This window comes from Sciurus vulgaris, assembly GCF_902686455.1.
Source record: "Sciurus vulgaris genome assembly, chromosome: 7".
Classification (NCBI taxonomy): domain Eukaryota; kingdom Metazoa; phylum Chordata; class Mammalia; order Rodentia; family Sciuridae; genus Sciurus; species Sciurus vulgaris.
In genome coordinates, this window is record NC_136467.1 from 152,394,765 (window position 1) to 152,422,150 (window position 27,386).

The 27,386-nt window shown below is 47.4% G+C and overlaps 1 long non-coding RNA gene across 1 annotated transcript in view; it reads left to right on the forward strand.

Moving 5' to 3' along the window:
• LOC306665297 overlaps positions 1-27,386 on the forward strand; it is a 157,601-nt gene that overhangs the window by 70,722 nt on the left and 59,493 nt on the right. Inside the window, exon 2 of the long non-coding RNA XR_013764961.1 lies at positions 14,747-14,790. This is a non-coding gene — a long non-coding RNA (uncharacterized lncRNA). The remainder of the gene's footprint in view (positions 1-14,746; positions 14,791-27,386) is intronic.

Here is a 27,386-nt window from a genome sequence, read left to right on the forward strand (position 1 = left end):
CCCGAAGGGTTGTGGTGTGGTTTGTAGCCATGGACTATTTCTTTTACTATAGCCAGATCCCAAAGTTCAACTGGGTCGCACACAAACCATTACTCCGTTTACGAACGCGTGTTCAGAGCATTTGCTGCTCACTCATGATTCCTTCAGTGGTTGGCTCTCCCCATGCTCCGTGCCTGCTGACCAGCTAAGGCTGCTCCAGAGAGCGTGGGCTCCAGTGTGTAAGGAGGTATCTCCGTAAGCAAACGGGACCAGGTTTTTTAGTTCTGTTGGTGGCTTGTGTTTGCTTGGCTGATAAGGGGTTGGTGTGATGCACCCCTCGCTTCTCTCTGATGTCACCAGCAGCAGATTGTCATCTGGGTCCTTCTACACGTCCTTTCTCTCTTGTGTAGACACGTGACTTATCCAACTACAGTGGTCCCCATGTGCTGAGGTGCTGTACTATGGCGCTGCTTGCCTGATCCCACATGTCCATGTTCTGTGATCATCTGGCACTTCTCACTCTTGGGCATAGTATTTGGTGGAACACAGTGGATGGATCATCATTCCTTTAAGGAGTTTCCTTTAAAAAGTGTAGCAAGATGAAGCCTGGCATGGAGGTGCACGCCTGTAATCCCAGCAGCTTTTGGGGAGGCTGAGGCAGGAGGGTTGCAAGTTCAAGGCCAGCCTCAGCAACTTAGCAAAACCCCTGTATAAAAATAAAAAAAAATAAATAAAAAGGGCTGGGGATGTGGCTCAGTGTTAAAGAGCCTCAGGTTCAATCCCCAGGATCAAATAAATAAATGAATAAATAAAAGTTGCAAAACTGATCAGTTCTCATAATTAAATGATGCTTAGAAAAGGCATCTAATATTTGATTTAAAGAATTCCACAAGCTTATAAAGGGGTCTTGGGTATGTAAATGAGATATAACGGGTGACATTTTTCAAATAGAAAATCTGAAGCTAATGTCCCATAAAGGATAGGCACATTCTTCACGGGGTCAGAAATGGTGACAGGGAGGCTTTCCAGTGGCTGTCCTGAAGGCTGTGGCAGCTTGGGCTTGACTGCACCCTTATGGATGTCCCATGGAGGAAACTGTGGTCTGAGGCCTTCTGTCCCCTGCGTCTCTGGCCACCAAGTGCTCTCTGTAGCCAAGGGACTGCTTCCAGCCACTTTTATCTCAGAGCGCCCTGCTTATGCAGTGGTGTCCCAGAGGAACACCCCGCCCACCTGGGTGTCTTTTATTTAAGAAGTATTATGGTGAGTAGACCAGAGCTACTCTTCCTTCAGTTTGTCATGAGATGTGGTCCTCATTTCCAAGAACTCAGCCCTTACTTTCTTCCAGCATCCAGTGACCTTGACCTCTAGGCCTGCCTGCATACAGTCGAATGTTGCTTAGTGACGGGAGGGGCTGTGAGCAGTGCATCCTTAGGTGATTTTGTCACGTGCACATCATAGAGTGCAGTTGTGCACAGCCAGGTCTGTAGCCTGCTACACACTAGGGCCACATGGTGTAGCCACCATTGTGTGCATGGTCTGGCCTGGACCGGAAGCTGCCATGTGGTGCGTGATTGTACAATGATTCTGTCTTTAAAAATCATACCTTTATGGATGAAAAATTTCAAATTTATCTGTTCATCTTTATATTAACATCATTATGTAAAAGTAACTGGAAGGTTATTTTTTGTGCAATGAGAATAATATGTATTTTGGTCTCCAAGCTGAGTGAGAGCTGTTGTAATAAAATGGATTTATTGGAAAATCAAATTGCCAAGAAGGAAATGTAGTGTGTATTATCCATTCAGGAGTTTTCAAGAAGCCAGTCCCTTTTGTAATCTAAGGAATAAAACCTCCCAGAGATGCAGACTTCCTCTTAGCTCGGGAATTACTTAATGGAGAGGACACTTTTTGTTCAAGGCTTTCTGGGGAAGCCTGATCCTTTGCTCTGAGTCCACCTGGCTTTTACGGCGTGACTCCCATTCTTTAAAAGGGAAGGACAGTGGGTCAGTAGAGAGATAAGTGTTTAATTTCTCTTGAGTTAGAGGAACTTGAGAAACCTGTAAAGTACTTACCTGAACTCAGGTGTTTCCACGGATTTGTAGCTAAGTAATTTAAAATAGATGGGTTTATTTTGGAAATGTAGAATACGGCACTAAGATAAACTTGTGAGCTAGGAAAGCCTCCTGAAGAGAATGGAGAATTTTACACCGTGCCCCGAGGTAATGGTCAGCCCTGACACGCTGTGGAAGGACAGGAAGCGGAGCCAGTTCTGATCATGGTGGGAGAGGAGGAAATCGGAGGATTAGGTACATTGGAGCCGCTCTCGTGGACAGCATGGTAGACTGAGGCAGGGTGGCTGGCAGATCTGCTGCTGCCGCCCTCGGGCCCTACACCCACCTGCAGGAAGCCCAGGAGAGCTCCCTGGCATGGTGAGGCTTCACCCGATTTTGGTGCAGTTCCCACTATGGCCCTTTGTCTTTCTGAGCCGGGCTCATCTCATAGGGAAGACGCAGCTCGTTGCAGGCTGGGTTAATTCAAGAGAGATGGCACACACATTGCAAATCATCACGTTTTGATTTGTTTTAGACTCATTTCTTCCCCTCTTGGGTTTGTGGGCGATGTGATGCAGCAATCCCATTTTGATTTCTTTCCTACATTTCTTATGCAGAAAAAGCCCACCTTCAATTTATTGTTTTTATTTAGTTCATTCTGGTGTGCTTAAGAACTCAGTCGTTTGTTCAATGATAATTTATGAAGCACCTACTTAGTGCCCAGCACATTACTGTGTATTAAGCTGACGACATTTTCAGTTCTTTCCCATCATTTATTTGATTTATTTGTATTTATTGACTGATTTCTGCAGTACTGAGAGTCAGACCCAGGGCCTCCTGCATGCGAGGCCAATGCTGTACCCATGAGCTACACCCCAACCTTGTTCGTCTTTACAGGTGCATATTCGTAGACTTTTGGAGTGGAGGTTTTATTTCTTTTACCATTGCTTCTTTATTTTAATGTGAGTTACATGGTTTTTCTTGTCCTCACGCCATCCGCCCTTCAGACTGTTCAAGGCGTGGCCATGGGGTTAAAATGAATGGATCTCGGGGTGTGGGCCAGACTTGTGGCTCAGGGGCGCTTCGCGATGCTGTTGGCTCCTGATGAACAGAATAAATCTATGTGGAAGTGCTGCTTTCAGGGAGAGAAATAGAGTTGGGATTTATTTTTCTCCTGAAGATCTGCTTTGAAAATTTGCCCCAGGCCAGGCCTGCTGTGTCCTTGTTTGGGGGACTCCCCAGAATTATCGCTCTTTTCTCTTTGGGAGTCACAGAAGTGGGGAGGGAGGACTTGGGTGGACTCAGTCTGTTTTGCGATGGAATCACTTGGTGAATGAGTTTTTTCCCCTTACCACGTTCCTCCTGATTCCTGTGTGCCCCAGTTAGTGGGCACAGACCGGTAGGCAGAGCCTAGCTCTTGTTAAGGTAAATGGAGGCAGCCCTGACGTCCTTGGCCTGCCCTCTGCCACCAGGCCTTGGTTCTCTGCGTGACTTCTGAGTTCACATTAACCCGCTCCACTTTCAAACGTCACAGAGCTGCCCAGCTTTCTTTTCAGTGGTATCATTCGTCAGTGGAGTTTGCAGGATGCACCCTGCCTGAATATCTCCCTGCTTGTAGCTCTCCCCTCTCAGGATTGTGTTCTCTGCCTGTGTCAAGCTTCCTCTTCTCTCCTCATATGTCACTCTTCCAGGATCTGTGTCCAAGTTCCCATCATGCACTTAGAAATGGACTGGGGCCAGAGGGACCCGTGCGGACTTTCCCTCAGCCTGTGGAGTTTCAAATGTACAGACTTGCACGGGGAAAGGAGGGAGGGGGGAGAAAGAGGAAGGGCACACCTCCAGCAGAGGAGGGGTCTGCTGCTTTTTCTGCAGGAGGGTTGTCCCCGTAAGGCGCTGAGGTGAACTCTGAGCTGAGTGTGCAGAGATAAATCAGCTTGAATTCTGGGGAGTGAGACAGGAGTTTGGCTAGTGCCCTGTGACAGCTCATGGTCAAGGGAGAATATGTAAATTCACCGAATTCCCAGGCAGTTCAACCCCAGAAGAAGAGGGTTAGGGGCATCCAAGAGTCTTGACCTTCCTCTGAGGCTGAATTACAGCTAGCGCCTGTTTTCAGGAAGGCAGCTTGAGTCTCATACTTGAAATAATGCTGAAATAAGAAAAAAAAAACTCTCCACTCTTACCATATTCTGGTGGGAAATTTGCAAAAGGCTAAAGTCTAATGGAAATGCAAACATTGCTTTAAATAAAACTGTGCAACATCATTTAATAGTGTTTATAACTCGAGTGGCGGAGGGTCTGGTCCTAGTAACCCCATCGGGGAGGGCATCCCAGGACCCTCCTTTCCAATGGGCTCTGTCTCACAGAGTTTATTTATACTAGGTTTTCCAGTCTGAAAGTCGGTGGCATTGTTTAGACTCAGTGTGAATAAACACAGCGATAAACTTCCCCTTCAGGTGAGGTTTGTGGCTTAAACTGGGCCATGGCCCATCTGCCAAGCCTTTCCTGCATAAAGGTCCCCAAACTCCATTCAGCAGTGTCTTCCGGGGGCCCTACTGTGTGTTCAGCCGTGTTCTTTTAAGAATAATGACAATAATAAAGACAACATAGGCTCCTGCAGAGTTACAGTCCTTTATGGAAAGTCAGTCAGGTAGACATAAATGAAGACACTCTTGAAGAAAATCTGAAATGTCTATGCTAAAATGTCATGATGTCAGATGTCAAATTCTGCTCAAGCAGACATTATGTGCTTTGTTGTCAGGAAGAAGAAAAACGAAGGTAGGCTTTAGTCGTATGGGAAGAATTGATGGAATAAATGGGATTGGAGATGGTCCTTGCAGAATGTGTGTGCTCTTGGGTTGCAGGTTTGAAGAGAGTAACCAAGAACATTTGTGGGGAGCTTCTCATTCAGGTACTGTGCGTGACTTACAGGGATGCGGATCCATCCCTGCCACCCTAGGCTGGGTCTCGGGTATGGAGTCCCCAGGTTGCTCAGCCCTGCCCCAAACTCTGGTCTATTTCCCCAATAGGCTACATAAATACCATTATTTTCTCTGTGTGCATGATATGAATAATAATTAGGTAGCACTCGGAGATTTTATGTGGAAGGCAAGGGGTCTAAAAGCCAGGTCCCACGAGGAGTCGTTGAGAGGTCTTGGTGTGTGAGCTTGCACAAGAGAAGATTAAGGACAGGTGATAAATGCTTTTAAACCTTGAAAAGACATGTTCTTTTTAAAACAGAAAAAATTCGTTATGGACCAGCCTAAGATACAGAACTGGGCCCGTTGAGTGACCATATAAGAATCCAGCTCCAACAGAGCTTTCTGACCATTACAGTGCTCAACAGAGTCCTGCTTTTCACAGAAGTGAGTCTCGCTTCCCCAAAGTCGCTAGAGAGAAGGTGGACATCTGGACAGCCAGCTGGGGTGGCAGGGTCGGACCAAGGAGGCGCCAGGGTTGCTGAGTCTGTGTTCAGGGAATGCGGGCGAGCAGAGATCGGAGGCTTTCCAGCAGGAGGCGGTGACAATGTGAACAAAATGGCCAGGGAGCTGTGTCCTCAGGACCTGGGCAGGGGGAGGAAAGCCTGGGGCCTGTGACGGAGGACTTTGAGTGTTCCTTGGGCTTGGGGACCGCCTTGCTTCCTGTCCGGGAGAAGGGCACCGGGAAGCCTGTCTGAGGAAGCTCTGCCTCTGTCTTGTGCCAGCAGCACGTAGGAGGGAGAGATTCCAGGCAGGGAGACCATGCCGGGACTTTTGTTCTCCTGCAAAACAGAAGGAAAGATGCAAAGCCAGAATTTATCGGAAGAACTAATATGGGTTTCCTCAATAATGGCCCCGAAATAGAATTCTCTCAATTATTAATGGAGAGTTAAGTGGTCAGTCTGTTAAACCAGCAGACCAGAATCAAGAATTTACACCTTGGTCTCTCACTGAAGCTGACCAGTGGCCTGAGAAGAGTCGTTAACATTCCTCATTTCCTAATTCTCTTGCAGTGTTATCCCTGCTTGAGAAGATGTTTACAAAGCATTCTGACCCCTGATGAAGGCGGGCTTGTTTTAATACTGTACTGTAATTATTCTTATTATTGAGATTGCTATTCTCCGTTACAGTGTGTATGCAATTTAGTATTTCCTACCTTAGGGATGTTTTTGTCTTACAGCAGAATTCTGGAAGTGGCTTTCTTTCTTGGGAGATGTTCTTTGAAAGACTGGCAAATCGTTCAAGAATTTGTTTTAATATCAGTCCACCAAGGGAATGTGAAAAATATTCAGGATTATCACTCCTATTTCCTAGCTTGATCTAATATCCGGAATATATTGAAAACACTTTGGCCTCTTCTATTTATAAAGGGCTATAATGGTTTTAGATTGGTGCTGTCCTGGGGTACTGCTTTTTTTTTTTTTTTTTCCTATGGAATTCTCTGAACAGGGCTTTCCTGAAAAGAATACATTAAGACTGTCAGAATGATTCTTTTCAGCAGATTAAGCCTTGCAGATGCCCTTTGTTGAGGGGAAAAAATGCATTATTCTGAAAGTCCTTCTGATCTTCAGGAAGACTGAAAATTTCAAATGCTCGTCTACCATTTGAACTTCCCTACAAGAAAATCCCAGATATTTTTATTTTCTGGGCTACCATAATTCAGAGCTCATTGTATTTCAAAACATGAAGAGACGTGTCTTAAGGAAAAATTAACTTTTTATGTATTCATTTACTGAAAGATGACCCCCTCACCTGCTCTTGAAAAGCAAAAATCATCACACCCATTTCTGTGTCTCAGTTGTGTTTCGTACCTAACATTCCCCTGGATGAAGCCATGTGTATGCAGCCCTGGAATGTCATTATTTAATGTGTGTCAGTGACACAGTTCGGGTGTTTATTGAGCTCTGCTTGGCAGTGTCCTAAACGAGCCCACTCCAAAACGGCTTCCCACAAGAACAGCTCCCAGGCACTGAGGAGGAAGGGGAAGGCTGGTTTCACACGTGGAGAAATCCCTGCCTTGCCCACCAGCAGAGGAGGCCTGAGAGGACTCTTTGATTTATAGGAGCTTATAACATGTGCTGTGCTTTGTCCCCAAAGCCAGGGACCTGCTGTTAATAGGGCATGCACTCTGAGTTTTTCTGGTGGTCAAATTTATAAAACCAAACAATAATCTCTTTGGGAGGCTTCTCAAAGACGGGGCCCAGAGTCTGTGAACTCCCGTCCCTGCGTCGGCGAGCAGAGGGCCACATGTTGACAAGCCTCATAAATGTCTTTGTTGCTTTGGTGGATGAAGGATGGAGCCTGGAAGAGCCTGCGAGCAGCGGGTGTGTTTTCCATGATAGATAGGAGGAGAGCTGGGGAGGGGAAGGATAGACCCGTGGGTCAAGGACATGTTTTGGCAAATGCTACTGTTACTCTTTAAGAGAAAGGAAAAAAAATAGCTCCACTTATCTGTGGTGCCCTGGCCCTCTGCTAGGAAACCCAGTCACCGACTGAAGGTGTCTGAGGCCTCGTGTGCAGAGGGGGCCTTCTTGGGGGCTGGATTCTCTGCGCCTGTCCGTCTGCCCAAGGTCTGTTCGGCCCCTCCCCCTCCCCCTGGCTCCCCACTGCCTCCCCTCCCCTTCCTTCCCCAATACTGATTCAGCGCCCCTTGCTCTTCCAGACTGTGAAGGTCTCATTCTTTTCCTTCCTGTAGCTGGAAGCCATTCAGGGAAGGTGGAAGTACTTCCCATTTTCATTAGGAGCCAAGTTGAGACTTGAGTGGGAGAGCTACAGGAAGTAGTTTCTAATGTGCGATTTGGCATATTTTCACATGGATAAAGCAGTATCAGAGACAGAACATCCTGTCTAAAGAATGAATATGACCTTTAGCAGTGTTGTACCTTATGAGTATGGCTTTTACTATATAAAAGCCCTTTTTTTGCTGGGAAGATGTCTCAGTTGGGGGGAAGGATGGAGCGTGGATTCCAGGACGCATCAGTGATATCGTTGAATCATCCTTGAAGTTGCAAGAAAAGTAAAAGACTTCTCTCAGATGGTTCTTTGCAACTGAACGAAAATTCTACTCTGCACAAATGTATCTTTGAAAACTTAATTAAGGACCGAAAAGTCTTTTGTTGCTGAGTCAATGGTTAACCTAATTCTGGTTTGTGTAGAAAGGATGGCTTCTAACTGAAGAAAGAAAAGATGTGCTTTGTTATGGTTTTAAAAAAGATTTTGCTTGCAAAAATTTGATTTTTCAATGTCTTTATTGCTATAGTTTGAATATGTTCCTCCAAAGTTCATGTGTTAGAAATTAATCCCCAAATTGGTATATTTTGAGTATTTGGAGATGAAGTTTTGTGGAGGTAATTAGGATGAGAGATCATGAGGTGGGGTCCACATGATGCTAATAGGGTCTTTATAGGAAGAGGAAGAGACCCAAGCTGGCACACTTGCTGTCTCACCCTCTCCCATCTTGGGATGCAGTATGAGGCCCTCACCAGATGCTTAGCCATGCCGACACCATACTCTTGGAGCCTTCAGAACCATGAACCAGATAAACCCCTGTTCTTTATAAATTACCCAGTCTGTGGTATTCAGTCATAGCAACAGAAAGCAGACTGAGACGCTTGTTTTAAAGATGCCTCTCTATCACGTACTTCCCAGAGCTTTGTTGAGTGGGCACTTTGTATGTTGAGCAGCATGCACACTTCTGAGCTGTCTTCTCACAACATGACCGCTGTCCATCTCCAGAGCAGTGCTTCTTAGAGCAGGTTTTACCTTTGTCCCACACACTGGATGGCATTGGGGACCTCAGAGTCACAGGTGGAAACTGTCACCTGTGGCTGCTTGCCACCCTCCTGGGTGAGGTGACATCCTTCAGTTCTAGGCCTGTTCTTTTCCAGCATTGGGCTGTGCCCTTTGCCCCTGAAGTTGTCCAGTGACTGTCATCAACATGTCCCCCTCAAACCTGGCTTTCCTTAATGGCTAAAGCGACTTCACACTGCTGCTCACCCAGGACATTCCCTCTGGGCAGCTGTCCTGCATGATCATCCCGGGATGATCCTTTCCCTCTGGTCTGTTCCCGAGTTACCGTGGGCATCAGAGGAGAGGCCAGGTCCCGAGCAGCTGTCTCGTTAAACCCAGCGCAGAGGGCCACCTTGTCCCTGCTTCCACATTCATGAAATCAACCAACCACACTTAGAAAATATTAATAAGAGTTGCAAAAGTATTGAACGGCACGGACGTTTTTCTTCTCATCACCCTCTAAACAATACAGCTACAACTCTTTATATAACATTTATGTTATAATAAGCATTACAAGTCTCTAGAGCTGATTTAAAGTATACAGTAGGATGTGTGTGGATGCTATGCAGATATGATGTCACTTTACATAAGGAACCTGGAACTGGTCCCCTGTGGATCCACGGGACGGCTGTGTGGCTGTACCGGGGAAGAAAAACCATTGTCTTTAGAACTTGGTAATAGAGGGTCTGCGGGAACAGACCACTGACCTGGGCAGGGGTTGTCAATTATTCACTAATTGATTGCTCCCACCTATTTTGTGTCATATATAGTTCTGGGTGCTGGGAACACAGAGGTGATGTAGCAGTCACTGCCCTCAAGAGGCATATGTTCGTCAAGGGAGACTGGGAATAATAAAAAACATAATTATGATCAGGCAACAATCAATGCTATGAAGTAGAACATGGAGAGAGAGGTGTTGCCGGAGTGCTGTTGAGATGGGGTGGCCAGAAACGAGTTCCAATGGGGAGATTTGAGCTGCCATCCTATTCAGAAGGATGCTGTGCAGGCAAGGGCCCCTTACTTGCTCTCTGAAGCTCATGGAGTGTCATGAAACAGGTGAAATGTGTGGAACCTTCTGAGGGAAAGGATAGTGCAGTGGTCCCCAATCACATGGGACGTGTTCCAAGACCCCAGTGGATCCTGAACCCCGTAATCCTATGTTTTTCCTGGACATCCATATCCATGAGCAAGTTTAACTTACAAAATAGGCACAGTGCAGTATTAATAATAACAACTTCTGATCAAATAGAACAATCATAACAACAGGCTGGAATGCAAGTTATGTGAAGGTGGTGTCTCCTGAAGGCAAGACAGACGCTGGTGTGTCCAGGCTGTGGGTAGCCGGATGCAGGAGTGGCACAGTGCTGTGCCCGCCTGCTCTGTGTGCACTGTCACCAGGTGCTAGGAACTGCTCTCTGCAGCTCCTCTCTGTCCCCACCATCTGACAGCATGCAATTTCTAGCTGGTGTGCTGCCCAGCTCCATGTTCAGGCCATTTCAAAGTTCTGAGAGGTTTGGAGAGAGGTGGGCATTTTTGAACAAGGTGCAGCCAAATAGCAGAATGTTCCCTGTCAGCTACATGGCCCTGTAGGGGAATTCCAGAATCCCAGAATTGTGGGAAATTCTTCTGATGCTCCAGGTCCTAGTTTGGAGCTTTCTTCTGTCTGAGAGGATTGTGACATTTCCTGAACCTTAGAGAAGGCAATGGACTCCTACGTCCAGAACCTTCAAATGTCACGCCAAGCCCTTTGCCAGCTGTCTTTCCATAGTTCCTCTCATCTCTGCAATGGGGATTTCCATGCCAGTGCTGGACTTCACTGAGTAAACGCAGGGACAGATGGAGGCAGCAGGCAGAGAAGAGCAAGAGACGACATTGCACCGGGAGCTGTCCATAATAATGGTCTGTCTGTGGGCTTCCTGGGGATCAGGGCGTGATTAGCACGTGGAACTGCCACCCAGTGGAGCCCGTGGCATGAATGGGCATGAATGGGCATGGATAAGGTAAAGGTGAGCCGATTTCTCTGAAAAGATTTGAAATACAATTCTGTATTCCGTTAAGAGGTCTGCAGTCTAGCTGGACGCGATGACAGATGCCCATAATCCCAGCAACTTGGGTGGCTGAGGCAGGAGGATTGCAATGTTGAAGTCACGCTCAGCAATTTAGCAAGGCCCTGAGCAACTTAGGGAGGTCCTGTCTCACAAAATACAAAAGGGGGAGCTGGGGATGTAGCTCAGTGGTAAACTGCCCCTGGTTCAATCCCTAGTACCCAAAAAACCAAACCAAAACCAAAAAATTCAGTTAAAAAAGAATACTAATTCCAGTCCTTTAGCATGGTGGATTTTCTTGGTGTGGATTTTATAAACAATTTTAAAGAAGTAACACTGAAAGACTTGTAGTAACTGAATGTGTGAGTGACAAGGTCAGGTTGGGTTTGTCCACTGGCCCCCAGGGTCTGAACTGCTGAGGGGATTGGGGATGCGACAGCTGGCTGCTGGTGGGTCTATCCTATATATCTTTGTCCAGCCATCTGTCCTTCCATGCATCCGTCCCATAACCCACTGATGCATCCACCTATCTATCTATCAGTGTTTTACCACTGGAAAAGTTCCTGGTGCTTACAGGTAGTGTATTTTCCTCATTTCACCTGGACTCTGTTTTCTTTTTCTAAGGAAAAAAAATCTAACATTGTTGAGGTTATTTAAAGGGTCCTTCCTGTTAATTCAGGAATCCTGAGCTTCTTGCAGGTCTGTGTAGAAGACATTGGAAAGAAAGCACTCGTGCATTAAACATATCCCCTGTCCCTACCCAGGTGAACAGTCTGGTCGGTGTGCTGACATATAGTAGTATGGTCACATGGCCAGTGGAGAGTGACCAGGACCCAGCACAGCTGCAGCTAAGGTGTGCTAGGAGTTTACACAAGGGGAGATGATTTTTGTCTGCAGATGTTAAGGAAGGCTCAAGAGAGATGGGAGGGGCGCAGCTATGTTGGAGTGGAGCCAGCTGAAACTCAGCAACGGTTTTAGTTGATGAACATTCTCATTGACTATTCATGACCATGAGTGTTGTTCACTCTGATTCCGCTGATCAAATAAAGAAACTGAGGCAGGAAATGAGATTAAGTAACTGTCCCAAAGCCGCATGGCTCCTTAGTGGCAGAGCTATAATTCAGGAGGAGGTCAGTCGACCCCAGCCCCTGTCGTAAACACCAAGTCGATAGGATGGCAGGCCATTGGCCTGCTGGGTGGCGAGGGTAGAGGTGCCCCTCTCCCCGAGGAATGGCACCCGTGGGGACTGGGCCTGGCGGATGGCTCGCTTGGGTGTGGTGGAAGGGGCTCCTGGTTGTCTGCTACCAGTCCTGATCTTTATTTGGCCCAAATGGAGATTTTGTGCAGGGCAGGATGTGATCGGAGAGCAGGGTTCAGGATGTTTGATTCTAACCACCCTCCTGCTCTTAAGCTCTTCCATGGAGGCCCCGGAAGCTGCCCTCCCCAGTTGTCCACCGCAGCCTAAGCCCCTGAGCCTTTGCACCAGGCTTCCGTGCTGGGCAACACAGAGGCCCCGGCCCCGCCCTCCTGCCATTCTGAGCACCTTTGAAAACCCCTGCTCAGTTCTTGGGATTCTAAGAAGAAAGCTCCTTAATCTTCCCCCTCGCGGATACTTCCTAGATTTTAACCTATTTTTCTGCTCTTTCAAAATTTCTTCTCTCCGATAAATGAATAATTAGATCTTTGTGGGCCTCACTAGCAAAGAATATACCATAATATTTAGATTAACACAGTGTAATAACTACACTAGGAAAACACATCCTGTTACAAGATGAATTCCTCATTTTGCTTTTTATTCCTGGTATCCTGGGGTGGCCTGCTGGAGAAAAAAAATACTATTTGATTCTCCCTGGGTGGTCAGGGAGGACTTGTAAAGACTCTTGTTTGTTTTGTGAGCCTTCAAAGGCACTCGGCTTCCCTACATAAAGATGTACTAAGAAAATAGGGGGGGTTTTTTTGAAGTTGCTTCGTATAAAGGGAAATACAGAGCAACCATCTTCCTGTAGAACTCTAAGCTAATGTGATTAGAGCTCTCTTCACCAGGCATCTTTATTGTGTCTGCCTCTGGTCATTACCCAGGCTTAGGGGGAGATTTATGCTTGTAAAAACCATCTCCACCTGGTTTTTAAAAAAATTTAACTCATCACACAAACGTGTAGTTTAATGGTAAAACCTACATTTCTTGTGTTCATCTGGGTTCTCAGAAAGCTGAGCAATCCGCTCCTCTGTGTGTGAATGTGATTGTGTGTGCGTGTGTGATTGTGTGTAGTCCAGGGTGCTCCCGAGGTGTGTGCTGCCACAACCAATTTCGGGACACATGTTCTGCACATTCCAATTAGCTAGGGCCTCCTGCTGTGGCAGGGAGACGCGTTTGGTTGGCGTTAGGGCTGGCTAAGTGTGGGATGCTTTTTCATGCATTCCTAGCAGAACTCCCTCATTAGCACCTCGAGGTCAGTGGGAGCTCCAGAAGCTGCCGTCCTGCGCACGGTTGGTCGGGTCTGCTGTGCTTGGTGTATGTCAGCCATTTTATTTACTCAGGCTTATTTTCTCCATTTCCTAACATTAATTGTACTTAATGGGGGAGGTTGATGATGCTGAATTATTTGAGAGCTGAGCAGCTGTATCCCAGATCAGACCACTGATCTATCTATCAAATAGGTTGTCTTGCCACCTGATTCACTGGACGAATGTGCTTCACCAATTATGAGCATCCCTACGTGGAGAGAAAGATGACCTTGAGCCCCAGAGAGTTGCTTTATGTGACACTACTGAGGCTGCTTCACCGCCGTGGCCAAATAGCAATGCAGTTTATTTCTAATCCTTACATAATTATTTCTCCCGGAAAAAAAATAAGGTAACTATTCTGTGAAATAGTTGAATCTTTCATGAATGACCAAGAACTTTGTTTTTGGAACCAAGTTCTTAAGAAATAAGTTCTTTGGAGTGTAGTCTCTCAAAATGTTAAGGGATAGCAAAACTTGCAACTTCCTTTCTTGTATTAAGACATAACCTGCTGTTATCAACTGTTTTTTTTTTTTAATTTATAGGAGAATATTTAAGCAAAATACAAACTTTTAATTAAAAAGAGTAGGAATGTTACAAACAAATATTGTTGGATATTCTATTGGATAGTTATTTTGTAATGAAACACATTTGCACAAATGACCAGATTTTTTAAAAAGATAAAGCAAGGCTAGGCACAGAAATTGGATTGACTTGATGTGATCTTGAAGCTCTTCTCAAGGTCTGGAGTTGAAGTTCACCGTAGCTTTGTTGTGATGGCAGCCACCGGGTTCGGCCCATGGAGTAGTGGGAACAGCCTCCTCTTTGAAGTCAGCTGGCTGGGGGTTTTCAGTTGCTGCTACTGCTCATTCTGGGACCTCGGCAAGCTGTGGCACATCCTCAGTCACAGTCTCTTGTCCGGAGCTTTCTGTTGCTGTCCTTCCTAGCTCTACAACACTGTGTTAAAGAGTAAGTGAAATAAGTTCTATAACATAACTCTGAGTCTAGCATGCACACTCACGCTGGCTGGCTTTTCTTCTGATGACATCTCAAGTGTAGAGTCACTCTGGAGAATATATAAAACCCCTTCACTTTCCAGATCATGACGTCTGGGCCTAGAAGGCTTCACGACTTGCCGGCGCTGCTTTAGAATAGGGGTGTCAGAGCTGGCCAGGAACCCCTGCCTCTCTGAAGGCTTCTAGCCTTGTCCAGGACTCGTCGCTCTGCAGCCAGCCCCTGGCCCTGCTCCAGAATGGTCAGGTGTACTGACAGTCCAAGGGCAGAGTTTGACAAACCGCCCTGAGGTGGTTTCCCAGTCGACAGACCTGTGTTCTGCAACCTACCCATGCTGTGCTCTCCTTCCCTTGAGCCTTCCTTGTTTGACTCGGTTTCCTTTCTCTCCTAGCACCCCAGTGACAGTGGACGATCCAACACATCCAGCATATCCAGGTAAGAGGCGCTGTGGATGGATGGGGATTTCCGGATGGAAGGTCGTCTGATTCCCTGGCTGGCTGTTCCCTGGGCTGCCCGTGTTCCTAATAGATTTCTCCAGTTCTCCTTTGTGCATTTACTTTTTTTTTTTTTTTTTTTTTTTTGCATTTACTTATCTATGCTGCTTTTCTGTCCTGTTTCTGTTTTTGTCTTTATGCATTCATACCTACACATTGTGTTGACATAAAACCTGCATGGAATGTTAAGTCCCAACCTTGGGATGAGGGTTACCTCGGAGAGGGGGCTGAGTCCTGCCCGGGTCCGTCCTCTCTGCAGTGTTTTCAACTGTTTTTCCAATGTGTATTTCTTAAAGGTAAGGACACACTCTTTAAAAAAAAAAATCAATACGTTTTCTCATTTTAAACAGTGGTTCAGAGTGAGTCCTTTGTATCACATACGGAGGGGTGCTCAATCATCCAGTTGTAACTACAGAGGTCCTAAAGCCAGTTCCTATTTGGTATTTCCAGTGTCTGGCAGTGCCAGAAGTTGTACCCAGATGAGTTGTTTTCAAAATGGGGTTCTGAGACCCCCCCCATTGTGAACTCCCAGGAGAACTGCCAGAAAAATTAGACCCTAACCCAGGCTGGCTGATTCGGGGATCCTGGGATGGGGTGGGGCTCGCCTTCTAGGTGGTTCTGACCACGCCGTGGAGGTCTGGAAGGTCTGGGAGGATTTGGTAGGGAAACTAGCGTCTCTTTGCTCACATACTTCTAAAGCTGTGGTTCTCAACTGCTGGCTGGATATTGGAGTCACCTGAGGGATTTTGACAGCCACAGTGCCCTCCCTTGACCCCAGGTGATTCTGGCTTACATCCGATGGGTGGGTGGGTGGAGTGGGGTCTCCACACCTTAGGGTTTAAAGCCTCGTTGATGGCAGTCCTACTTTGGAGCCACTGGTGGGGCCTCGCCTTTGGTTTGTGGTTCAGTTGGGAGGAGACATGAACATATTCCATGAGCGGGTACTCTTGGGGGGCTGGCCCTTTTCCAACAAGTAAGTGTCTTCCTTCTTCACCCACTGGCAACGTGACTTGGGGCAGTTTTTCTGCCTTCTCTAGCTGTTTGTGTGTTTGTTGTTTGATTTGCTCTGGGGTGACCCTTTCTGCCACTTGTCTGCCCAGTGGGTGTCTAGGGGAGGAAATTGGCTAGGCGTGCCTGTAGGTGTCTTGGGCAGAAAGCGTATGCATTTCTGTAGCCTGCAAACGATACGGCTCCCTGGCTTGCTGTCCTTCTCTTTCCTGAAAGAGGATACGGCTCCAGGAAAGGAAGTCGGGGAGACTGATACTGCATTTCACAGTGCGAGGCATTTTTAATTTTTCTAGGACTGTGGACCGGGCCTGAGCCGTCCTTGCGGTCCTGAATTAAGAAAGGAAAGGTTGAGTGAGCAGTCTTCGTTGCTCGAGTGTTGAAATAGTCTGTGGAAAAAGGGAAGGGAAGTGAGTTCCCCTGATGTTCTTGGCAGGGCTTTTCACCTTTGCCCCCCAAGTTTCTGGCCAGCGGGATTAGAACTTGTCTCGTGGGATCTGCTGGCCCCGGCTTCCCAAGACGCCTCTGCCTGCTCAGCTGGCGAGCAGGGGCTGGTTTGCTGTCCCTCACATGTGCTATCCAAAAATCACAGCGCTCATTAGAAACAAACAGCATGAATTTGGTCGGTCACATTTGGAGGACTGGCCAGATGTAAATCTAAGTCGCACTTGGGAGGTTTCGTGTGCCTCACTGAAAAACAAATAGAACTCTAGCCTTGAGGAAAAACAGATTAAAAAAAAAAAAAGAAATACCTTACTGGAAAACAAAATTTATTTTTCCAATAAAAAATATGGGGTGGAGGTGTTTTCTTTGACGCCAGTGCTTATTTTCTTTCTTGCCCTTCTCTCCTTGCTGAGGGCAGATGGGGTGGAAATGAAGACCCGATTTCATTTGCCAAGATGAGAAAAAAATCTAATCAATTCATAAATTTACTTATTCTTAATTGATAGCGGACGTTTACAACCTGATTGGTCAGTTGGCTGTTTCCTTTTAGGATAAGAAACCTGCATTTACGGGTTTCCCAGCCGGTTTTGTGGCGTCTTCACTGGACGGCAGGTTGTTGGAGGGGTGCTGGGCCTGAAGCTCTGATTCCTAGGCCTTTCCACAACTCCTTCTAAGAGAAAATGAAAGAGCTGTTTTTTTGTGTGTGATTACAATTTATGATTTATGTGATTAGAAAATTTCTGTTTTCTGGTGATATGTAAATTTGCTCCCAGCAATACCAAATATTCATATACCACCTGTTTCTAATTCCAGTGAAAACTGTAATCAGAATGAATAAAGATTACCTTACCTGATAAGAATCAGGAAAATAATTCAAATCGATTGAAGCTTTCTGTTTATCCTTCCAGATCATACTAAATCAGGAGAGGCCCTAAAAGCCCAGGGGCAGGCTCCACCAAGTAGAGACTGTTTGCTGTGGACAGCTGAGCTAGAGATGTGACTCCCAAGAGCTGCTTGGATCGTGCTGGGCTGTGGCATCCCCAGAGTTCGACCATTAGAGATCGTGCTACCTTCTGATGTGTGTGTGCTTTCTTACTTTAAAAAAAAAAAAAAATGGCTTTTTGAAACCTGCCATCCTAAAAATACCAGGACAAAACTTTCCTTGGTCCTGTGACTTCACTCACAAAGAACTGCCCTTCCCTTGTGAGCTCTGCAGTGGCAAGGTGCTGTAAAATGTCAATAAAAAATTGACTACAGGGAAGGACAAAGAGAAAGAAGAAATGTGTGTGCCAGGAAACATGGCTCTGTCATATTCCCATCGTGTCTGTAAGACCCAAGAAACGGGTGTCGAAGCGCGGGAGCCAGCTGCCCCTTCCTTCCTGTGACCTAATTAAATATATTTTCACTTAAAAAGATAACAGTGTTATGATCTTAATGGGGATTACCGCTAACTGGAATTCATCAGGCTCTGCTTCCATGGTAAAGATTATGAATGGCTGAGTTCCCGTCTGACATTGTGGTGTCTGATGATGTCATCTCTGCTGCGTCCCCTTCCTGTTCTGCTCTGCTGAAGGTGTCCAGATGAACACACGAAGCTCTGGGTTCTGTGCTGGGGCATGGAGTCCAGCCTCAGTGGCGAGTGAGTCATTTTTCCCTTTAATTTTCAAGGCAGTGGGTGCCTGCAGTACATTTTCTTGTTCTGGAGTGAGACAGAGGGGAGATTTTCTCCTCCTCCTCCATCAAGGAGGGTCACTACCTGGTTCCTTAGGATTTTTCTTGCTTGGAATTATCCAGATGAACTTTCTTTGGCCCAAGGTCACTGATGACGGCCTGCTCCTCCTTTCCCTTTGTACGAGTTGCAGGCGCTCACTGATATTGTGTGTTGGGTTAAAGTACATGTGATGTAGAGCTCACTGTTCTAAACGCATATTCACCGGCCTCAAGCTCGCCTGGTGCTGAGCACCATTGCCTTGTCTTCCCAAGCTGAAACTGCACCCGTCAAACGCAGGCTCCGTGGTTCCTGTCTCTGGCCAGCCGCTGGCAGCCACTGTGCTGCTTTCTATGTGGAAAGGTACCATTCTGGGCACCTCTCAGAGGTGGAATCACACAGTATTGGCCTTTGGCACCTGGCTGATTTCGCTCAGTGTGATGTTCCCAAGTTATCCATGTTGAAGCCTGTGCGGGGACTCCCTGCCTAAGGCTGCGTAATATTCCATTATGTGTACAAACCACACTCCATTCATCCACACATGCCACTTGGGTGGCTCCCATCTTTTAGCTAATGTGAACATGGGTACTTAAGTCTGAGTCCCTCCATAGTATTTTGGGCATTGTTTATCCAGGAAAAAATGTTTGTATGCTACTACTCCTTGATGACTTAGTGACTTAAAATACCATGTTTATAATGAAGCTTTTTAGGAAGCCTGATTTTAATGACTATCATGTGACTAGGTCTTGTCACCCTCTTCTTTTGGGAAATATGCATGTTTTGGGAAATAAGCGTGTTTTAAATCATCTGATTTATAAAGGTACGTGCTTAGGAATTCTTGTTAGAATGTTGCTGCATGACACTCAGTAATCGGCATCCTCTGGTGGACCCAGATCCTCCGTATAAGAACCCTAGGGCTTGGGGCGCAGGCCCCAGGCTTGTCTCCTGGAGAGGAGAGAACCTGCCCACGCTGCGTGGTCAGTGCCCCACCTCCGCCTCCCGTCACCCTGTTCCTGGTGTTTACGGTGTTTTTTCTAGGTTCTGGAACAAGTGTGAGGCTCTGATTCTTGCAGAGCTAAGCCTAACTAGCAAGAGCTCCTTCTTGTAGCCACATCTGTTTATGGAGCATGTACTCTGTGCTGGGGATACGTGTTACTCCTGCCGCTTACCCAGTGCTTGGTGCATGTTGAATACGGTGCTAAGCTCTTCTGTGTGAGACTTACTTAACCCAGCATCTCCTTGTAGTGGATGCCTGCGTAACTTCATTTTACAAATGAGGACAATGAGATGCAGAGAAGCTAGTTTGTCCGAGGACCCGGGAGTTTGGCGGAGCTGGGACCTGTGCCCAGGCATCCGACCTCGGGTCACACACCTTTGCTGTGTCTGGCTGATGTGGTGCTTTGCTGCTGATCCCATGGACATGAGAATGGGCACCGTTTCCTGGAGGCCTCGTTAGTTTTGATGGAAATAGCAGAGCTTTTAGTCTTCAGTTCTCTGCATCTGCCTGGGAACCCATGCTGTACCAAATGGTCATGAGGTAGTTCAAAAGTTCAGCGTCGCGGGCCTGAGGTTTCTTCTGAACATAGTGCCCTTTATTTCACCTTTCAAGGTAAACACATTTCATAGAAAAGGCAATTTAAAAAGCCATGCTTAGGTCATCTAAAAAATAATTTAATATATTTCTATAAAAGGTATTACTTCCTTATGAATTTGTGTTTCACAAATGTGAAAGAGTTTACTAGAAGCACTAGAATCGGTCACACTTAGAAATTGGGCATTAAGGAGTTTGTAAGGGATATCTGCCTATGCCCGCTTATAACAGGCTGTCTTATTAAAATCTGTTAAAATTCCTTTTTGTTTTATTTCACCTTATCGAGGAGTAGTTGACACATGGAAGTTGTGTTTACTCAAGGTGTACAGCATGAGGCTTTGCGGCGTGTGGGGTAACGGTCACCAGGGTCGGATAGATGAACACGTCCTCACCACCCAGTCGCCAGTCTGGAGGTGAGGACGCCGAATAGGCCTGCTGTCTTAGAGTTCAGGTCACCAGCACATCTCGTAACTGCCACCGTGCTGTCATCAGATGCCCAGAAGTCATTCCTACTTCCAGGTGGAAGTCTGTATCTATCCGCCATCGTGTCTGCATCTCCCCTCACCGTCACCGCCAGCCTCCTGTGAGTTTGACTTTTTAGAGTCCACAGCACTTGAGGTCACACGGCGTGTTTCTGTCTCTGGTTTATTTTCCCTAGCGCCCTGGCTTCCAGGTTGGTGCGTGGGCTTTCCTTCACTAATGCTGAAGGTCTTCCATCACGTGCTCTTCATGTACCCACGGGAGCCTTGGGTTGTCCATATCTTGGTGTAAGGGGCGGGGTGCCATTTCCCCTGCATGTACACCCAGAGGTGTGATTGCTGGGTTTGTGCTCGTTCTAGTTTGGGCTTCTGGAGGACCCTGCAGTGTTTTCTAACGGTCCTGTAAGGTTCTCTTCCTCTGCAGGCTCCTCTCCAACACCAGTGCTTACCCTGAAAACCGCCATCCTGACGGGTGTAGGGAGGTCTACTGTACTTTGACCTCCCTGATGACTGATGTTGTCAATACCTTTTTATGTACTTGTCGGCCATTTGTGTCTCTTCTTTGGAAAAGGACCTATTCAGGTGCTTTGCTGTGTTTTTTTCCTATTGTATGAGTTCCTTATGTCTTTTGGATATTAGCCACTTATCAAATAGATGGCTTACACATCTTTCTCCACTTCTGTGGCTTGTCTTTTCATTCTGTTAATCATTTCCTCTGCTGTGCTGAAGTGTTTTAGTTTGATGTAGTTCCACTTATTTTCTTTTGTTGTTTGTTTTGATTTCATATTTTAAAAGATCATGGCCAAGATCAAAGCCAAGAGATCTTTCCAAGTTTCTTCCAGGGGTTTTACATTTTCCAGTCTCACATTTAAGTCTTTATTCCATTTTGATTTGGTTTTTGTGATTCAACAGTCCAGTCTTGTTCCTTGGCACGTGGAGACCCAGGTTCCCCACCGTTCATTGATGAGACCATCCTCACGCGTGGATCTTGGCCCGTTTGAGGTTACTGACCATCCATCCATGGGTTTGTTTCTGGACTCTATTCTGTTCCATTGTTCTGTGCCTGCTTTTGTGCTAGAGACAGACTGTATTGATTAAAGGTTGAAATTGGAAAGAGGGCTCCTTAATAGAAGAAATTAGGCTTTCAAATGTTCACATAGCCACGTTTGTTTAAAAACATCTGAATATCATTATTAATATCTGTAGCAGGAAGGTGTGAGCCTTTTAATAAAATGTCTAAATTATTAACATTCATAATGAGATGTAAAAGGTGTATTTTAGCCAAGGCAGCATTCACTGAGCAACAGTTCAAGTTGACGGGCATGTTGCCAGGTGCTGGGGACTTAGATTTCCCAGAAATGGAGAATCTGCAGCAAACTTACCTAGGTCCTGGCCGCCTTCTCCCTGTCTGCTGCAGACACAATCCTCACTGGAGAAGCCATGGCACTGTGGGGACCTGTGTGTGCGTGTGCGGGGGCTCAGTGCACACGGCCTTGGCTCTTACTGAAAGATAATTGAGCACACGTGGGCATTGCCGTTGCGGTCACATCCCTGTCCTTCAGAGAGTGGTGTGTAGCTCTGCCTAGCAGGATGTTTTTGCTTAGGGTGAGCCTGGCGGTTGAGGTGTCTGAGGAACATTTGTATCACAGTGACAGACGGCGGAGCCTTCTTTCCCGTTATGGATTGCTCGGGAATTGACTAGGATTCCCTGAGGAATCCATCCATGCCTCTCTCAAGACGAGCCAGTGACAGGGGAGGGCGGTGGGGCGGGAGCTGCTTCCCACGTGGCGTGGCCTCCTGTGAGGCGGCCCGTGGAGAATCGCTGGAACTGGGCAGGAGATGCTCAGTCCCATGAGGGCATCTTGGAATTCTCAAAGTAAGAAAGGAAGAAGGGGAAGGAAGGAAGGGCCATGGGAAGATTGGCTCTCAGGCTCCTCAGGAGCTTCTGTGACATAGAACCAGAATGAATTCGCGCAGCTGGTGTCAGATCAGGATGGAATAGAGCTCCCAGCTCTGCAGCCTCGTGGAGACCTGTTGGAGTTCCTCTTTTTAACCTTCCAGATGATTCTTCTGTACAGCCAGAATGAAGAGCAAGCACCTTGACCAAAAATACCACGCCACGAGTGTCAATAATTAACAACACAGAAGCCCCACGTGGTGGCTGGGCCCCAGGTCTCCTGGCGAGGCCTTTGCCTCTTCCCTTGGCGATAGTTTCTTTTCCTCGGATCCCGAAATCCACTGAGCGGCTATCCTGGGGATGCCAGTCCCACCCCACTCTTTGCTAGCCGGGGGCCCTGCTGCTCTGCCGCCTCGTGGAGGCGTGGAGGTTCCCTCTGGAATCATGGTTTCAGGCCGGGCCTCTGCTTGAGCAGGAAACCGGCGTGATGGTCTGTGGCACATGGTGTTTAATCTTAATGATTTCTCTCTATCACAGAAGTGAAATAACTGTCGGGTGGACAGAAACCTCCTAAGAAATCCGTGTGTTTCACATTTACTACGAAAATCATTCCCTCTCAAAACCCTAATTGGAAGTCACTCATTCCTGTGGAAACCGGAAGCTGCCTTCTCCCTGTGAGGAGGCGCCGTCTTGAGGTTCCTGTAGGTGAAGGCCTGGCCACCACGTAGTGGCCGCCCCTCCAGGAAGCCCTGCAAAAGGCAGCGGGCTGTGTTCTTTTCTCAGAGGCTTGTTTCTCCTCCATGTCCAGCACGATGTCACCCATGTGTCCAGGGCATCCCAAGAGCTTTTGCAAGTGAAATCTACGGAGGAAACGAGGGGTTGGGTGCATGGAGTCTAACTCAGGGATGGCCTAACGGGCCTCTGCAGAGGCACTGAGTTCCAAAGTCCTCACCGGCCTTGTTGTCCTACGCGGATGAGTGGATGTCCATCTGATCACGGGAGCCGCTGTGCGTGGCCCCGCCTGGCCCTGATCTGCACAGAGCCTGGGGACCGGCCACGGTCTGGGTTCAGGGAGGCTTGGCGGAAGCGTCCTCAGTGGGGCTCGGTGATTGGTGAGCGCCCTTCAGGAAGGGAGATGCTCCAGCTTCGCTGGTATTCTGTCTTATCTGGAGTTTTGGCCTTAATTTTCTATTTCAGCTGAGAGTGATCCCCTTCATGCTAGTAGCCATAATTCACATTATAGGGGATTTAGAATTTGTCTTTCCCAGCAGTATTCTAACAGTGTAAGGCATTTTTTAAAAATTTAATGTAGGATAGTGCTCTTATTTTATTTTTAAAACACTGTGAGAGGTCATGGGCCCAGCATGAAGATTTCCTAATTTTGAGAACTGAGGGTGAGCTCTGGTCCAGTAGAGAGGTTGAGGGTTGACCACAGAGCCCTGGACTCTGGCATGGCGGCAGCGTTGGTCGGGAGGCCCAGGAGGAGGCCTTGCCACGCCCTGACAGGGGCGTCTGAGCATCTGGCTTTGGATAACGTGGGATCTAGTGAGGTGATCCTTTTCTTCCTCTCCTCTACCTCCTCCAGTCACGTTTGGTTTAGCGTCTTCTGAAATTTACTCTAGAGACAGCCACTCTTAAAGGCGCTACACTATGCTGCCCGAGAGGACAGGCCCAGAGGTGCAGATCAGCTGACCATTGGTAGATGCCCGTTTTCAACTTCTTTCCTAAAGGAAGACCGGCGGGGGTGCGGGGGGACATGCAGCTCTGCTTTTCTTTTTTATCCCCCCCAAACATAAAACTACGTTTGGACAGGGTAAACCCCTAGGTGCTGTGAGCCAGGCCAGTCACAGACCAGGGTGCACGAGGACTGTGTGCCTCGGGTCCTTGAATAATCGTGCTCAGCTTTGTATTTCTCTCTCTCCTCTTCCATTCCATCTTTCCCTCGCAGAGTATCTTGACTGGTGTAGTATTCATGGAAGGAAGCTTCTATCTCCTGGGCTTAGGGCATGTACTTCACTAGGTCTTTCTCCATTCAGTACCAGGTATGGAGAGGCTCCCTGCCTGTGGGCAATATGTGATACTGCTCAACTGATGACTTGTATGACTGCTGCATATTGGATTTATAGATACTGCGGATAGTGTAGACAAAACTGTCATCAGATAGGCAGAGGGTGCCATTATATTGTTTTTTATTTATTTATTTTTGGCCCTGGGAATTGAACCCAGGGGCACTTAACCACTGAGGTATAGCCCCAGCCACTTTTATATTTTCTTTAGAGATGGGGTCTTGCTAAGTTGCTTAGGGCCTCACTAATTTGCTGAGACTGGCCTTGAACTTGCAATCCTCCTGTCTCAGCCTCCTGAGTCTCTGGGACTATATCGCACCATCGCACCTGGCTAGTGAGCCAGTATTTTTAAGTAGCAAGAATATTATCTTCAAGTAGAGGTGTCTGAGCAAGACCAAGACTGTTCCAGGCATGTCCTTAATTTTTAGGAAAAATGAACCAGAAACACTAATCATATTTGTGTGTCTGAGCTATGGTAACAGCTTTGTGTTACTATAATGAAATACTTGAGATAATTTTAAAATGCAAGTATTTATGTTGGCTCAGTTTTCAGAGGGTCCGGTTCATGACTGGATGGACCCACTGCCCTTAGGCCTTTGGCGGGGGTGCTGGACAGCAGTGGTGGGGGGTACGCGGCTGAACCCTGCTCACCTATGGTAGCAGCAGCAGGGAAGAGTCCAGGGTCCCACAGTGCCCTTCAGGACACGCCCCAGTGACCTAGTGACCTCCCACAAGGCCGTGCTCCTCATCGTCCACAGCACTCCCAGTAGTGCTACCCTGGGCACCAAGCCTTTAGCACGTGGGCTTTCGGGCGACATTTGGCTTCTAAACCATGGATGGGTGATGCTGGAGATTCCAAGGGGGCATCTCACGGGGCTTGTCACCTCCAGGCCATGTGATTCTAACTCATAGAAAGATCTGGAACACAGGGCACTCATCTCCCTGGAAGCTTATGTTTCGTTATGTATTTTCTACTTTCAGGGTTCATTTCCCCTGGAGGTTCTAGGGACCCCTCGAGGTGAGAGTTTTAGATGTAGTTTCTTTGCAGACAGACAACGAACAGAGTTCAAATTAAGTTCGTAAAAATTCTTGCCTGGTTGCAAATAATTACATACAGGGTCACGATGGAGGTGAGAGGACCCTGAGCGGCCCAGGGCAGGCAGGGGAGCAGAAGAATCCAGAAGCATTCAGATGGGCCTCGAGGCAGGAGGTACCTTCCCTGTTTCCTAGTTTGCCTGAGTTCTAGCATCAAAACTGAAGCGGTTACTTGGTGTTCTTCTTGGAGTGGTCAGTTTGATGGACAGGCCTGCGTTCAGCTGTGAATCTCCTGTCTCAGCCTGAGACTGGGAAATTCAAGCCACAGAGATGGGGTCTCCAGCCCTTAGTTGATTCTTTCCTGCCTGTCTTCCTTTTATGCTTAAATAGTCCTGGAAATAGAGAAGGAAGAGTCGGAAGAAAGAAAATTGGATTTCCCTGGGAATTGGAAGTTGGCATCAGTGATTCTTATTTTCTTTTAATTTGAAGAGTAAACAGAGAGTCGTGTACGGGAGCTGTAAACAAACAAAGGAAACCACCCAGTGTGAGCTCAGTTGCAGCAGGTGCAGCAGTGTGGCGTCTGTTTGGGACTAGATGCGTTCTAGAAACATCTCAGTTAGTGCCCGTGATGTACCAAGTCATATTTCCATTTTAAAACCCCCAGTGGATGACATGTTACAGCATTGGTCTTAAATGAATGCAGCCTAAACCTGGATTTTTTTTTTTTTAAACAGTGAACCAAACTGACATTACATAAATTCTCCTTCTTTGGCTATTGTTGGGTCAGTCGAGAAAGTCTGAGGCTTTTTTAAAAGAAAAATTCATGCACATGCACACCCTGGGTTTTATGGTTAGATGACCATCCCACAATAACTCTAATTAAGACCAGGACGTTGAGAAGAATCAGTTTCCCAAGATGAACTACAAAACTCTGAAGAAGTTAAAAAAGAAAGAAAGGCCAGCTGGGGACTTGAGGGGGTGGAGCTCCGGGCGGCAGGGTCCTGTGGCTGGGTCAGCGCTGCACCTTGTACTTTTTCTCTCCACTTGGACAGAAATGGAGGTGTTGGGCCTGTGATCTGGTTTTCTGCCCAAAGCCAAGTTCGCGCTAGGCAGAGTTACTCTTTCGCACACACTTGTCCTTATTTTCCCTCTCTCTGCCTTCCCACTAGAAGGGAAAAAGGATCAGAGGTGGTGTTCGGGTGGGGCCCTCTTTGATTGCAAGGCCCCAGGGTGTTCTAGGTTAACAAACTGGAGCTCTTGCTCGGGTGAGTGTGCCCGTGTGTGTGTGTGTGTGTGTGTGTGTGTGTGTGTGTGTGTGTGTGTGTGTGTGTTGGGGGGCGGGGGGGTGTGCTGCAGCTGCTCTCTCATTCCTTCTTCTTCCTTCTCCTCCTCCCTGCCTCCCTTCCCACTCCAGAAGAGAACACAGAGGCCCATTTGCTGAGGACAGGCAGCTTTAGGGAGCCCAGGGTCTGTGGACAACAGCTGTGTCTTTTTGTGGAGAGAGGGTTCCAGAACATTCTAGAAAGGTGTGGGATGAAAAGCGGGTACCTTTTAGTTGGCCCTGAAGTGGTGCCACCCCATGTGACTCTGGGCCAGGACACACTGGGGTGGAGAGTGGATGGGGAGGAGGAGAAACTCTCTTGAGAGCCATTGGAGCAGAGACTAGCGTCCAAGGAAAGAGAGACAACCTCTGGCTTCTGTCCTCCTGCTCCTGGGTGGGTTAGAAAGGGCCGCGGTCAGCTGCGTGGGAGTGTGGAGAGCCAGGGAGCCCATGGTGAGCCCCAGAGGGACGGAGGAGTGGGCCGCCTCCCCTGCTCTCTGCTGGGGATGTGAACACGCAGTGTGGGTGTGGGAGGCTTTCTGCTGGAGTTTATTGAAAAAACAGCTGCCCTCTGGCCTTCCCCTCCCTCCCTGCGGCCGCCCCTCTCTGCGCGGGACAGGCTATGCTGTCAGCTTTGGCAGGGGTGAAGCCTGCTGAGACTTTCTGAAACAGCAACTTTTTTTTTTTTTTTTCTTTTTGGCATGGAGCTGTTAGTTTAAAGCTGGGCAAAAAGGGACAAATAAAATTTGATACAGTCATTCTAGAAAGGATTTCTATGGGTCCAGAAAAGGGTCAGAGTTCAGTGGCTTGAACCCAGAGGAGACCCGTGAGAAGAGAAGGTCCGGGGCCAGTTCTCCACCCTGGCAGATGCATGCCAGGGCCGGAGAGTGACCGCTCTCTTCCGTTGTTGTCCTAACCTCTTGAACAGAGCACGCCATTTGAAAGGACAGTCGGTCCCGCTCCGTGGACAACTTTACCACCCAGTTTCTGA